The sequence below is a fragment of the Phodopus roborovskii genome, unplaced genomic scaffold (genome assembly GCF_943737965.1).
Source record: "Phodopus roborovskii unplaced genomic scaffold, PHOROB, whole genome shotgun sequence".
In the NCBI taxonomy this organism is placed as follows: domain Eukaryota; kingdom Metazoa; phylum Chordata; class Mammalia; order Rodentia; family Cricetidae; genus Phodopus; species Phodopus roborovskii.
Window position 1 is genome coordinate 30,306,275 of NW_026126459.1, and position 14,401 is coordinate 30,320,675.

The window sequence follows — 14,401 nt, forward strand, 5'->3', positions numbered from 1 at the left end:
TGAGCAGGCGCTACACTCTTAGAGAAAAAACACCTTTCTTTCTCCTAACAGCTACCATCTGCCAATAATGCTTCAGCTATTGGAGGGACTTCCTGCCCAATTCCTTTCAGTGCTAGGATTTTGTCTGATTAGGGCTTGCACAGGTCTGTGCATGCAGTCACAACTTCTGTGAGTGCATATATGCAGTGCCCTGCTGTGTCCAAAGGATATTGTTTCTTGTAATCAGTCATCCACTATATCTAACTCTCACACTAGCTCCACCCCTCTATCATCCCTGCACCTCAGGAAGAGGTGATCTACGTGGTGTGACACTCTCTGAGATCTGAGATAGCAGCACAGTGTAGTATTGGAATACAGAAGAAGCACTCCTTTTTTTTTTTTTTTTTTTTTTTTTTTTTTTTGTCTTTGGAAATGGGAGTGTCAGGAAGTAATGTTTTCCAGAATGAAAGAGTTGGCCATAGGACAAGGGAGGGACAAGCATCCTACGCAGCAGCAGAAGCAGCATATGAAAAGGCAAGGATAGAGAGTCCCAGGGATCAGGGAGCTGGGATAGCAGAGTAAGATCCCTGGGGAATGATGAAGGCTGAACTGGAGAAGAGCACGTGGCACATGTGTGCATGGTCAGCAGGGGAATACCCTGAGGCCTGAGAGAAAGAAAATGCAGCAATATAGAGTGGTGAGCTGGGCTGCGGCAGCTGGGAAACAGAATGGCAAGGGAGCTCTCAGATGGGTGAGTTCAGAAGATGACTCACAGAGGGCAGGAATGACATTTGCTTCCGCTCTGGCGACTGGGTTGATGATGATATGGTTCATCTTGAGGAGGAGGAGGAATGAAAGATTCTGGCTGTGGCTGTGGTTGGGCAGAGACAGTGATTTCTCTTCACACGTGTGTCTCAAGTACCTGTGTGTTTCTATAGACGACGTTGAGTTTGGGACGGAAGCGCAGTGAACGCTTGAGCACAGAGAAGAAACTCAGCTAAGAAATACAAATTTTGGAAATCAGTAGTGGGCGAAATGGAAGAAATGAAGAGGTGATGCTATTTAAAGGTCGAGGAGACAAGGAAGCGACAGAGGGAAAGCAGTGAGGGCAGCAGGAGAAAGGTAGGAGAGTGGCACTCAGTGGCCGAGATCAGAGGACACTGCTATATGGCCAGTGGATGACATGGCGCCTGGGCCCTAACTACCTCCAAGTATGGCAACTGAAAGATCTGTGAGGACACTCGGAAGTTCTTTTTACTGCAGTCCTGGGTGCAAAGGGCTGGCGGACAGGAGCTGAGGACGTGAGCAGAAACCAGAAACCAAACTTAAACACTTCACTGGAAGGAGAGAGCGTTGAAGTCACGAGCTCCCTTATTAGTGAATATAAGAACTCAACTTTGTTTCTTCAATGTCATGAGATGGAGTCCTTTCTCCTGGAGAACACAGCTCAAACTTCCCAACACTTCCACTCACCCAGAAGACGTGCTTTTCTAACTTCAGTTATATTTTAAAAGCAAAGTTTCCTCCAAACATAGGGATAATATAATATCTGCTCCCCAAGATTTTGACTCACTGAGGTTACTGGTGTGGCGTTTGCCTAAACACTAGGGTATAGTCTTTTGATTTCAAAAGCAAGGACTCATGGATAAACTATGAAATGAAAGCCAAGTAGACATCATCTTCACAATCACGCTAAGCTTAGAAAGCAACGCTTGGTGGGGTCAGTGACATGGTTCAGGAGGCAAATCCATTGTTTCAAGAGCACAGTGACCTGGGGTCACTCCCTGGAACTCACATGAAGGGAGAAGGAGAGAGCAGACTACAAAACTGTCCATTGACTTCCATATGTGTGCTGTAGCACGTGTGCACACACATACAGACAATAACAGAGGAAAATAAAGAGTGTGTGAAGATTCAGTACAAATTAGTTTGGACTATTGTAATGAAAATAATGAAGACTGGGGACTGAACCAGCTTACACTTATTTCTTGTGGGTTTGGAGTCTAGAAGCACGGGCAGATGCAGTGTCTGATAGGCCCTTGTCCAGCTCATAGGCCTGATCACTGTATCCTCACACGTGACACATGGAGAAACATCCTCTCTCAGTCTTCCTCTCTTATAAATAAATGTATTAATCTCACCGTTAGAGTTCCATTCTCATGACCTCATTTAAATCTTACAACCTCCCCAAATCCCTATTCCTAGCCACTGGGGTTAGAATCCCAACATACATGTCTTGGGGAACAGGGGAATGACACCCATAGTACCATATACAGTCTTCATATACAATTGATGGGCTATCTTTGAGAAGTACACACCCTGTTATGAGCACTTTCCCACCAGCCTGGTCCCATAGTCGCATCAGCCTCAAATAACAAACAGACACTGTATTAATTATGAAACTGTTGGCCGGTTACTAGCATTTTTTATTAGCTAGCTCTGTCTAAATTATTATTAACCCATAATTACTAACATATGCATTTCTACATAGTCTTATCTTATTAAGAACTCCAAACTCATGTGTCTTCTCTTCTTGAGATCACATAGAGATTCCCTCCTACATTTCCCAGAATCCTCCACCTCTCCTAATCCCACCTATCTTGCTTCCCTATTGGCCAACAGCACTTTATTCATTAACCAATAAGAGAAACATATTTACAGAATGACATCAACCATCACACACTCCTCCACCCATCTCTACTGTTATTATACCTAAAATCTTAACCTGATTGGTTATTTTGCTTTAGAGTCTATCTGTCAGACTGGCCCAAGGGGCGTGAATAAAATAACCATTGATAAATAGTTTCACCTTGTAATATTCCTTCACTGCTGCCCACCAGGCATGGAATAGAGATTTCACTCAGCACTCCCCACCATTCAAGCCTCCCTCCTTTTGCTACAGATGAGCCCAGGGTTTCAGGAAACAAAGAAGTGTGCTTGTTTCTATTCTGCAAACACATGCAGCACAGAAGCCCAGTACCAGTACAGAAGCTCTTACTCTGGGGCAAGAGCTCTACCCACCCAAGTCCTCAGTGCAAGCCCTCACTCAGCATGAGTTGGTTACACTGTGTTCTGTCAATGAAGCTCAGTATGAACTGGGGTTTTCAGAGGGCAATGGTTTAGAAAAGGACAATTCAGAAAACATTGACAAAGACCATGCCCAGGATGTATATTTTGTTGCATTTTGAGAGAGCTTCAGTATTTTCCATCTTAAAAAAGGAATTCATGTTTATCACTATAAAATTTAAAACATTATTTGAATGAAAAAGTATTAATTCTGTCTTGACACCCCCAAGTCTATGGTGTGTGGAGGGTACCATTAAAAGATAACTTAAGTGGTTGCTGTGATAGGTTACTTTACTGTCTACGAAAATCTTAAATACAAAAATTTTGAGACCAAATAAATTTGATATTTACATGTTGGGGTTTCTTTTTGTAGCTTATTGGCCTCGAACTCACAGAGATCTGCCAGCTTCTGCCTCCTGAGTGCTGGGATTAAAGGTACACCTTTTTGAGGGAGGCTCATAAACACAACTTCCTAATATACCCCCTTGAAATCCTAGTCTCCCAAAGTGCATGTGTCTGGTCTAAAGTGCTTGAGACAGCACATTAGGGTTTGTGTTTGTGGGGAGAGGCATGGAGAAGCCTGGGAGAAGAATCTGCCTTCACAAGTACAAAGAAAGGGAACTACACCCAAAGTTCTGAAGGTCTGAAGTGGGGCTTTTACCCTGTGGTCCTGGATCCTGACAGCCATGTTCATCATCCCATTCTTTGGACAGGACCAAATATAGTTGGCCGTCCATAGCTGCGGATTCTGTCATTTTTGGTTAAAATAATAAGGACAGGATATATTTAGGGAAAACTGCATTTGTTCTGGATATGTGCAGATTCTACTTCCTTATTAAGTCATTTGCTAAGTAAGATAGTATAGTGCCCATTTGCATACCATGGATAATGTATTAAGTACATTATCTGGAGATGAAGTACACAGGAAGATATGTGCAGAGTTTATGTGTTAATACTATGTCACTTTTATTTTTTAATTTTGTCTTTTTTTCTCTGTGTATCCTTGGCTGTCCTTGAACTCACTCTATAGAGCAGGCTGGCCTCTGTGTCACTTTTACAAAAGGGAATTCTGGTATCTCTGGGGGTACCTGGGATTCCTGGAACCAATCCTCCAGGAATTTGAAAGATAACTGGGCTTGGATGTAGGACAAATGTCATTTACTTCACTATCTTGTCCCAAGGCAATAGTGACTAGAATGGAAGGAATCCTCAGAGTTGAGACTGATCGTTTAGAGCATTATGTTGCCAATCAAAGTGACACAGTAGGACAAAGAACATTTTGGACACTAAGAAAATAAAGTGGTTTTCCACTTAGGCTAATTCTGCATGGTGACAGTTGCAGATAAAAACTCAGAAAGAAAACTGTAAAGTTATAAAATATGATTTCCAATTTAACAAAATAGTAAACTTTTAAAGCACAGAAGACCCCGAAGTACCCCAGGGAGTAGATAGATAAAGAAAATGACAACACTTAGAGAGAGCAGAACCTTCGGAAGCCTCCTAATGTTCCGGAGTGGGAAGCCCTTGGGTCCGTGAGCTGGCTCCATCAGTATGGTCGCCTCAGGTCCTTACTCAGGAACTGCAGATCCTTGTAAGGTTTGTGCTCACTGATGTGGAAGTTGAGCCTGGCAAGAAGCCCTTGAGGAGCTAGGACAGAGTTCTCTGTCCCTTCTCTTATCTCTACTGACGTTAATGGGTTTCTGGAGACTGTCTTTCAGCAAGTGTCTTGCGGGAAAGGAGGAAATTGGTGAAAGCCCTCCTTGTTTTGGGAGTCTGGTTTCTGGTTAACGCTCTGGCCTTTATGGGTATGCATGCTTTGTCATGTGCTAATCTTCCCTAAAGTTCCCTTCCCCCAATTTTATTTCAAGTTTAAATGATCACTGCTGTAAATCTGTCAGCAAAACTTGTTTACTTGTTTTTAGTTTACCTTATTACCTAAAAAAGAAGTGCTCAGAGGTCTGTCTGAAAAATCTTAGGGCTGGGATTACGGACTGTCCACTACTTAAAATAATAACTATGAAATTAATTCTTCACTAAACAATACAGATTGAGTTCCTAGTATGCCCAGCCAAAGGCTCTGGATAGTGAATTAAATAGATGCAAATCCCATGCTGAAACCTCCTTGTCTTGTGTAGGGAATCAAGATAGAGAATGCAGCTAGACCAATGAGCAAGCTTGTTGTTAATCCTCAGCCAATGTGCAAGCGCACGTTGTGAACCCTCTGCCAATGAGCAAGCACGTTGTGAACCCTCACTTCATATCCAGGTAAACTTTGGCTGACTTTATCCATAGTCCCTGAGCTGTGTGGTGCAGAATGTAGGTTGTTTAAGATATTTTGAAACAAACACTTGCCTTTCTCTATCAACACTTTTCTATGGTGATCTTGCCTTTCTCTATCAAATACAAGTTAAGTTAGTCTTAGGGACCGGAGTTACAGCTTCATATGTTGACTAGGTAGGCCTAAATTTAGTATAGGTAGCCAATATTGCTTTTCCTTGCAGTCTCCTCATGTCTTCTCAGCAGTGGGGTGACAGGCTCCCCAGTTATCACTGGGAAAACAGTGAAAGTGACAGCTTAAAAAGATTGGGACAATTCAGTAGTTTTTCAGGTTGATTCACATTTCACTTCCAGGCTTTGCCATGATACCTGCCACCACCTGAGGAAATAAAATAGACTTCTTTCTTTCTTTCTTTCTTTCTTTCTTTCTTTCTTTCTTTCTTTCTTCTTTTTTTACTAGTTGAAATGACAAAATGCTAAATTATAAAATGTCAAGAAAAAAAATCAGCAATTTAAATTTCTGGTGAAGGGTCTACAATTTATTTGAAGCTCAAAGTAATCTGAGCCAGACAAATCCACTTCTGGAGGAAAAAATTATACTGTTTGTTCTATGACCCAACGCTGGTTCTCAGTTACATGGCTATATGTATGTTTATATAAAGAATAATTTTTTTTCAGAGGTTCATTTTTTGGAAGAAGAAATTTTCTGATTAGGAATATCCTTAATACCATAGACCTGGTATTTTTCAACTGTCAGGTCTAATATGCAGGCCTATTATCTGCTCAGGGAGGCCAACATGTACGAGTGTGAAATGACAGTAACTTAGAGCCAACAACGTATTGGGTTTTTTTTTTTTTTTTTTTTTTTTTAACTTTCTCTCTTTTTATCACCAAAAGTTTTAGTGAAATTTTCTACAGAGAAATTCTATTAGTCTTTTTGCCCTCCAATGCTCCTATTGCCACTTATCTACAGCTGTATGTTTGTTTGTTTCTGCCTAGTCCTGGCTGTCCTGGATCTCTCTGTAGACCAGGCTGGCCTTGATCTCTGAGATCTTCCTGCCTCTGCCTCCTGAGTGCTGGGATTAAAGGTGTGTGCCACTGCCGCCCTGCTATATACCTCAGAGGGGCCAGCTGTAGTATATCTACAGCTTTTTAAATGCATAGCTAAAAGTTATATGAGTCCTGGATGCTAAAAATTTCATAGAAAGGTTTTTAAAAAGGCACTACCTAATCTGTCAGTAGTAAGCACTTACTTTCAAAGTGCTCTTTAACCATGGACAATTTTCCTTTTGCATGGAAAATACTTAGGAATCACTTAGTGCTTCAGGTATGTGGAAGGCTATGTAAATAACATGTTAGATGTTTCATGAGACAAAAGGGGGAAATGGCTCATAGAGGAAATACCCTCCAAGGATAGGAAACAAACCAGGATGTCAAGGCTGAGCCACAGTGAATACCCTGCTGTTGCTGTGCAACCCCAACAGCATGAGCGTTAACTTTTCTGGGGTGGGTTTCACCATCTCTAACACAGTGAGTGCAAGGATGACCATCCACTCCTGTGAAGGTTGCTGAGACAGCATGCATGTGAAGCCTCAGGATTGCCTGCCCTCTAGCACAAGACATTCTCTGTAAGATGGTTTCCTTCTTGGAGTAGGAAATTGTGCTGACTTGTCTAATGTCAACTTGACACACAAACTAGAGTCATCTGAAAGGAGGGAACCTCAACTGAGAAACTGCTTCCATAAGATCTCACTGTAAGGCATTTTTTTAATTAGTGATTGTTGGGGGAGGAGAGCCCAGCCCATTGTTGGTGGTGCCATCCCTAGGCTGCTGGTCCTGGATTCTACAAGAAAGTGAGCTGAGCAGGTCATGGAGAGTAAGCCAGTAAGCCGCACCCCTCCACGGCCTCTGCATCAGCTCCTAACTCCAGGTTCCAGTCGTTTGGGTTCCTGTCCTGACTTCCTTTGATGATAATAGCAATATGAATGTGTAAGCAAAATAAACCCTTTCCTGCTCTACTTGCTTTTTGGTCATGATGCTTCAACTTAGCATTTAAAACCCTAAGACAGAACTTTTCTGGGGGTGAAAATGTCCTCATTTCCATGTTGTTTTCAGAGTGATTGACTGGTTAAATATGCAGGCCGATATTAATCAGTTAGAGAAGTCAATGTTTATATGAATGTAAGTAGATAGGTTTCATAACCTGCAGCAAATGCAGCATCACGGATGTTGCCATGGCAGACAGCAGGGTTCACCTCAGCACTGTGCTCAGAAACAGATGAGTCTGAGTTTGGTCTCAAATAACAAGTGCAATGGGTGTTGACTAAGCATTTAGGTGGGCAGATGAGGAGCAATAATGTAGAAAAAAACAGAAGTTTCCTGCTAGTTATAAAAGACTTAGGCAGTTTTGTTTTCTATCACTGTGATAAAAACACGAGGACCAAGTGCAAGTTGGGAGGACAGGATTTATCCAGCTTATACTTCTACATCACACAGTCCATCACTGAAGGAAGACTGGGCAGGAGCCAAGGCCAGAGGCAGGAACCGAGGAGAAAGTAAAAATGCCTTTGCCATTGAAACAACTTTCCTCTTTTCTTAAAAGTTCTTGGTTGGTTGGCTTCCTGGTTGGCCAGGAAGACAAATGGATTCCGAACCATGTAGAGGCTATAGAGGAATGCTACTGACTGGGATGATCCCCCCCCCCCCACACACACATACATACACAGCCAGGGAGTAGCACCGCCCACAGTGAGCTGTTCTGTCTCACATCAATCATCAGTCAAGGAAATGACCCACAGTTTCTGCCAGGCTAGTGGGGAGCTTTCTCAGCTGAGGCTCCTTCTTCCCAAATGACTCCAATTGTGTCAAGTTGACATAAAACTAGCCAGCAGAGGCTGGAATGTGAATCCTCTGGTCCAAACTGCAAAGCCAGCTCAGCCAGCAACACTGAAGGAATCTGAAATTATGGCATTTAGCCCATTCTTGTGCTTGCTAACACCAAAATAAGACAGGAACAGGTTTTGTGGCTCTGCCATTGTTCCTTTGTACTGATGATGCTCAGCTCCTTAAAGAACGTTTTATGCCGTTAACAAAAAATTTACTCATTATTGTTGTTATTGGGGGAGGCTTGGAGTGCATGTGGAGGTTAGGGGCAGTTTTGTGGGGTCAGCTCTCATTTATTCTGTAGAGGTTCTAGGGATCAAGCTTAGGCTGCTAGGCTTGCCAGAGTGCTTTGCCCTCTGAGCTGTCTTACTGGCCCCTACAAATGTTTTGAAAGAGCCTAAGTAAAGACAGCTAAGACAAGAACTTCTACAGCATTTCACTTCGGAGCTTGCCACAGAGAGGCAAGACTCCAATGTTAGAGGGTGAGCCTGGGCACAGGCTCCATTGTTAGAGCGTGAACCCCCATACAGACCAGCCTCTGTACTGGTTTACAGGGTGAAGTCTGGCCTTTTACTCTTGGGACTTGATAATTTGCATTTTCCATCCCAAACCCTTCATATAATAGTCTTTGTTTCCTCCAGAAAGACCAAGGAGAAAGTAAAAAATGCCTTTGTAGTTGGTGGGTTTATCAACTTTTGACAACCATCAAAAAAACTTTCATCTTTTCTTAAAAGTTCTTGGTTGATTGGCTTTTTCAAAGTACAGCCAGGAAGGCGAAGGGATTTCAAACCCTGTGGTGCATCCTCAGAAACTCTGAGGATTATGAAAACTAGGCTAATGGTGTTTTTAAAAGTAATTGTGACATGCTCTCAGGCTGTTTTTCCATTAGTTTTCTGATAGTTTCTTGGTTAATTTTCTCAGTGTTTATTAGATAGAGTAGCAGTTCCTAGTACTTTTTTTGGAACCACTTAAAAGCAGGAAGAAAACCCCAGCTCCCCCCCCCCCCAACCCCGCCACTATGGGAGACTGAAGGCAGAACTACTCTCATCCTTTCTTGGGGCATACATCCTCAAGACTTTCTTTCAGTATTCCTCCAAATAACCCCACCGAGAAGTATCTTGTCCCAAACTCTTTACTAAAACCCGACCAACATCTATGATAAAAAAATTCTAGGTGTGGGGATGTAGCTGAGTTGACGGAATGTCTACCAAGCATGTATGAAGCCCTGAGTTCATCTTCCACATGGCACGAAATAAACAGGTGGTTGAAGGGGTCTGCATAAATCCCAAGGACACAGGAGCAAACACAGGAAGATTAGTCACCCTAGGTTATACAGTGGTTTGAAGCAAGTCTATGATACACAGACTTCTGTCTCCAAAAATTTTTGGCATTTCCCTACTGTTTGTGTACCTGACATTGGCATTTCTGCTATTTTTGATAAAGCAGACTGGCCAGCGGAGTTCAGAGGCTCTGCTACTATTCAGTTGCTATAAGCATATGGAACCAAAGATGGGGGCAAATTAGAGATGTGTGTCTAAAACATGTTGCCAGGTGGCAGGTCTGTATGTTGCTTCTCTGGAAGCTGAGAGCTGTTGTCTTGGACACACTAGGCTGTCAAGGCCTGGGGTAGCTCTCTTGATAACCTGTCATGGAGACAATCATGCTGCCACTATGGCAAGTATGTATTAACAACCATTCCAATGACAACTTCTCCTTAAAGTTTGTGTTTCTGGAGATTGACTTAACTTACCGGGGCTTTCTCTGTAGGTCTTAGCCCATGTGGAGTATAGTGACTGTGGCTAGAGTCATTTTAAAGGCTCACCCACTCACATGTCAGGAATAGCTGACACTGGCACTCTCAGCCTGGGATACCTGGTGGGGGTGGTGTCTCTCTCTCTCTCTCTCTCTCTCTCTCTCTCTCTCTCTCTCTCTCTCTGTGTGTGTGTGTGTGTGTGAAATGACACACCTCCTTTATTAGCTAGGATGGTCACATTTCTTTTGCTGTTTCCCATTTGTTAGAATTCAGTTGTAAGTTCAGCCTGCAATCAGGAGGAGGGCAATCAAATAGTTGTCCTCAATGACAGACGTACCAAAGAATTTGTGGAGGTTTCTCCACAGTCTGTCCTTGGCTGTCCCGGTCTCTAAAACAAAAATAAGAAAGTAGCTCATGTCACAGGTTTCTGTGAATAGTAGATAAAATTGTACCCAATACTGAAAATGTGTTAGCTTAGCCCATTATCGAGCCAACTGAAGATCTAACTGATGCTGATGGTGGGTGGCATTGAGGATGGTAGAATTCCTAGCAGATACAGTTCCTAGAGGTCCTGGTGGCATTTGACAAATCCCAGTGCTATTTAGACAGAGTGACTATATAAGGTTTGAAATCTTTGGTTCACCTCATTTTAGTGACAGTTTCCAGATATAGGTCAGTGCATTTAGACCTGGCCCCATTTATGGCAATTTATTTCATTATAGGATAAAGTAGTTAGACTCATGAGTAATAATTACTGTGTCTGCAGTGCTTTTGACACCTCAGCAAGTAATCCTCACCTCACCCCATGAGTAAATTTGATGAACACCCTTCCTTCTTCCAGGATGAAGGCAGACCCAGGGTCATGTGACTGGTGTGATCAGAAGCTGGGGGTCCTGGTTCTCTTGCCCCTCTATCGTTACCAAGTGACGACCAGTCAAGTGCCCAATACCCAACGTTATATTCCATATGTATGTGAGTGACAGAGACAATAAAAGGTTCGCACCGCATGCTGTGTTCTTTCACAGTAAATTAGCATTTTGTGATATTCTTTGCCACCTAAACTTTGACCTAGGAGAGGAGTTAATATGGAAAAGGAATGCTCTCTGGAGTGCTGGTGTTCGCGCCCGGGGTCTTCCAGTTGTTGGGCTCTGCGTTTCTGGTCTGCAATAAGCAGATCTTGCAGAGACCAAGGTGAAGGGTCAGCGTGCGTCCCAGTGTCCTGGCCCTTCGGGTGCTCACCGGGGGGCGCTGTGAGTCCTGCGCCTTGGTGAGCCGTAGCCCCGGGGAGCGAGGGGCGCGTCCGGGAGAGGTCGCCGCCCCCGCCGGGAGAGGGGAGTGGCCGCGCCGCCGCCGCTCCTGAAGCCAGCGCACTCGGAGCCGGGCCGGCGGACGCGGTGTAGGTACGCGGGTCGAGCGGTCGGCTGAGCGGCGCAGGACCCTCGGCAGCAGCTGTGGCACGAGCCCCGCATCGGGTCGGACCCGCGTTCCCCAGGCGACGGCCAGCGAGCAGTACGCGGAGGCGGAGCGGCAGAGCGGGCGCCGGGTGAGGTACGCTGCGCTCGCCCGTGCCGGGTCCATTCCCGCCTGTGCCTTTGTGCGCGCCGCCCCGGGCTCAGCCGCAGCCTGCGATCGCAGGTCACCGGCTCCCCGGGCGCTCTTGTGGGACGCGGCAGCGCTGGAGCATGAACCCACGCGCGCTCGAGGTCATCGAGGGTGATCGCTGCTCCGTGTGGCTTCGGGGCTGGCAGGAGAGATGGGGGGGGGTGGTCGGGGGATTGGAAACTAAGTTGCTCTCACTCTGTTATCCTCTTCGTACCTATGGGCACTGGGGGAACCCCGCTTTCCGCTGGCCCACCCTACCCCTCTTCCATCCCTCTGGCCCGCTGGAGTTTCCTGGCCCCGGGTTCTGTGGAAGGACATGGCTATGGCTTCCTGTGGGAAGGAGAAGCGGAGGTAGAACAATGGGGCGTCGGGGGGAGTGGGGTTCAGGTGCGGTGCGCCGGGGCCGCAGCGCATGAGGAGGGGCGCAGGACCCGGTGGATCGCCGTGCGCGTGCAGCTGCGCTCCACTCCTTTGTTCCGCCACAGCAGAGGGGGCTGCCCCGGGTCCCGTTTCCTGCCCGGGATGGGATTGATTCACAGTCCCAGAGAGGCTTGGGGAAGGGGGCGGGGCTCGAATGGAAACCAGATTGAGAACGGGAGCCCTGGAGGGTGCTGGGCAGGGTGGAGCGCTGGGGAGGGGGTGATGAGAGTGCGTTGGAGTTAATTACAAACACAACCTTCTGTCTGAAGGCCTGTGGAGTTTATTTGCGGTGCTTTGTTCATGCTACGGCCTAGCACTAATTGTTGCAACAAGTTCTGTTCTTCCATGAAGTTATAGGCTCTGACTATGGGAGTTTGCTGAAAGCAGAACTTGTTAGTTATAATGATGAAGAGCTTTTCTTTTCCTTCCTTCCTTCCTTCCTTCCTTCCTTCCTTCTTTCTTTTTTTCTTTCTTTCTTTCTTTCTTTCTTTCTTTTTTTCTTTGAAAGATTTTGCAGTGAATCAGGATATTTGTGTGCATGTATATCTGTGGGTTTCACTGTGGCTCGAATAGGCAGACCCCCCAAAAAAACCCCAAAAACAAACAAACAAACAAAAACAATCCAAACAAAAACCAAAACCAAAACCCAAGCAAAAAAACTGTGTTTTGCCACGTTTGTTCCCTGGCTGACCTGGAACTCAGAGACCTGTCTTCTTTTGCATGAGTGCTGGGGCTAAAGGTGTGCACCACCACACCTGGCTAGGGTGTGTATGGAATCATTTTGACAAAATAGTGTTCTCCATGATCATACAGTATAGTCTACTTTTCCAAGAATGTTTGGGGTTTGGGAACCACCAGAAAAATCAGACGTTGCTAAATAAGTGAATCAAATGATGTAATACTGAGTTGAGAATTCTTTTGTCATTGGTCCCAGAAAAAAACAACCCACTCTTTTGGGGTTTGAGACTGGAGCCATGGCTTCTAGTGCTCTGTGCTTTTCTGCTCCCTGTGGACCAGCTGGAGAGAGAGCAATAGTGAGTATTTCTCTCTCTCTTTTCAGGGGAGTAGAATTGAATGTAGTGTGTCAGGCATTAGTTAAAGTGACCTAGTCGTAGATTAGAATCAAGAATCTCAGAAAGATTGGCTGTTTGGGACTGAGCGTGAACTGTGGGGATTGTGTGACAGTGCTTTTGAACAGGGCATTCCAAGCAAAACTGTTTGGGGAGGAGGCTGACATTTCCAGGCATTGATGGTAATGCCTGTGGGACGCCTGTGGAAGAGACCCACAGTCCAGTGCAGGTTAGAATTACTGTGGTGATAATCTAACAGCCTTCTGGCTGGGACAAGCGTTGCCTGTTGGGCAAGTTGAGGGGCCAGCATGAAACCACCACTTTGGCCATTTGTTGTTGAGAGGAGCTGAAGCTGAAAGCTTTTTAACCTTAGAAGGCGAATTGAGAGCTTACTCTGGGGGAAAAAATGTTTTGTGCCCACTAAGTGGTAATGGGAAAGAGCTGTGCAAGCTCCTGCCTGTCTTCTTGGAGGGGGATGTGGTCACACTTTCAGGCCAGGCTGTAAAGCCATGAACATGTCCTCAAAAGCCATTGTGACGTGATGTTGGAGTGGGACAGTGTCCAAGTGTCAAGTTGTTTGTCATTACAGCGGACACACTGCCTAGCAAAACTCTGTGCCATAGACAGCTTACAGGGGGACTCTCTCTCTCTCTTTTAATTGTTATCCTAACATTCTAGACTTTTCCTTCATGTGAGTTGTTTTGTTAAATCAGCCCAGTTGGATTCTTCCCAAGTGCTCTTTGGTCCATACATTAACCAAATGTAAAGCATAAGGGCATTAGTGCTGCTGGAAACATGAATGGGAGACTCCTTAAATAGCTGGTTTCTGGCCTTTGGCTGTCCCAATGGATGCCGGATTGTGTGATAAGTCTGGCAACAGGCTGCACCCCCTTCTGGAATGAATCATCACTTTGTCAAGTCTGGAGTTTAGGACTGGCTTTCCCTGGATGCTGCACAGCTAGCAAAGCAACGGGGATGTAGTGACATCACTGGGGAAGAGTGTGGGCTAGGAGTGGGATGGGCATTTGTCTCAGAAGAGAATTGTAGCGTCCTTGGCATCTATTGTGCATGCATGTGCCACTTAACCTCCTTTTGGTGGGGTTTTGTTTCTCTTCCATCTCTGTCCCATTGTTCTCAGTAGCTAGACATTTAGCTTTTAATTGAATAGGCTAATGCTGATTATAGTTACCATTCAGTAACTATGTTAATATTTAAAATACCTTGGTCAAAGGTTTCAAGCCCAGGCTGGCCTAGAATTCACTATGTAGCTTGAGGTTGGCCTTGAATTCCTGATCCTCTAGCCCTTTCTCCCACTCCTAGCTAGCTTTATGGCACAACGCACCATACCCAG

General features: G+C 45.0%; 1 protein-coding gene across 4 annotated transcripts in view; it reads left to right on the forward strand.

Moving 5' to 3' along the window:
- The first annotated feature begins 11,316 nt into the window (after positions 1–11,316).
- Myo1b (myosin IB) overlaps positions 11,317–14,401 on the forward strand; it is a 159,638-nt gene continuing 156,553 nt past the window's right edge. For 3 of the 4 annotated variants that reach the window (XM_051190146.1, XM_051190148.1, XM_051190149.1), the window contains exon 1: positions 11,317–11,506. The gene's annotated coding sequence lies outside the window, so the exon portion shown is untranslated. Of the gene's footprint in view, positions 11,507–11,815; positions 11,912–14,401 lie in introns of those variants that run through there. The other variant, XM_051190147.1, reaches the window with a different exon arrangement.